This window comes from Coenobita brevimanus, unplaced genomic scaffold (genome assembly GCF_032717465.1).
Source record: "Coenobita brevimanus isolate Jiangsu-jjx unplaced genomic scaffold, ASM3271746v2 jjx.HiC_scaffold_2869, whole genome shotgun sequence".
Classification (NCBI taxonomy): domain Eukaryota; kingdom Metazoa; phylum Arthropoda; class Malacostraca; order Decapoda; family Coenobitidae; genus Coenobita; species Coenobita brevimanus.
Genome location: NW_027643839.1, coordinates 39,544 through 40,786, shown reverse-complemented (window position 1 = coordinate 40,786; position 1,243 = coordinate 39,544).

Below are 1,243 nucleotides of genomic sequence, written 5' to 3'. Positions count from 1 at the left end.
AGATCAGATTCATTAATAAAACGTTAAACACATTACCTTGGTTTGATAATTGCACTGTAAAAATAAAGCTAAGACCTTTGATTACTCACTTCCCTTAACAATGCAAGTGCCAAACACTCAATATATTGTGCCAGTATCTGCATCATGTATAAGTAGACATTACCATTTTTCATACGCTATATTGTTTTCATAATATTTTATAGATAAAAATGAAGGCACAGAAATATGTAAGCCTTTACAACATTATAAGTAAAAGATAGTTGTAAGACCATGCATTCGTTCTGATGATCATGATGGCTATTCATTCTAAAGGAATTTCAGGCATGCCACACTCTCCCGTAACCTTAAGGAGATGGCAGGTATCTCTGCCAGTGGCTGAATAAACAGCAGTGAGCTGCTTTATTCGTTTTCAGAATGAAATGCCAGACGGGTAGCGGGATATCGAGGTCAATGTCTACTGGGGATAGAAAAAAATCACGGTTAAGTTATCAAGAGGCTGTCATTACTAATGTCCGGAACAGATTATAAAAATGTGCAGGGGGAAGAAGATTTTCTAACTATTTTTGTATTTATTATATTTATTACATAACAGTAATGGATAAGCTTATACAAAAATAACATTTCAGCAAAAAAAAAACTCTATATTTAATTATAATACAGCTATAAACTTTCTATCTTCTTGTCTGTCTATCAATACATCTATCTCTCTAGATATAGATATCAAGATATACATATGCTGTATTTTAAAAGAGTAACAATAATTAGAGTTTTATGGATATAACAGGTTTCTGGTTCATAACTGTCACTCGTTTCACATAAATTAGATGCTGAGAAGTCACACCACAGCTAGTACATAAGTATTATATACGTATTTACTTTTTGCACATACATTACCTTTTATAAGGGAGTGTTTCTCAGTATGGAGATAATGAGAATGGTTTTGTATTAAAAAAAAAAAGAAAACTTTATGAAAATGTCAGAAGTAAGGGCAGAACCAAGATCATAGATAAATGTGTTTATGAGGATAGTGCTACTTCAAGAACACAGTTTTGAAGAATTTTAAACCCCATCTGCCGGGAAACGTGTATGCACGTCAAAATCGGACTGCCACAGGGTCACCAGGTACCAGCATTACATGCAAGTGTCTTCACGCTACTGTTTGAACTGGCCACCATTTCTTCTCGTTTACAAAGGACAGGGAGTCCCTCAGTACCACACAGGCGAGGGTCAGTCTGTCGCTTGC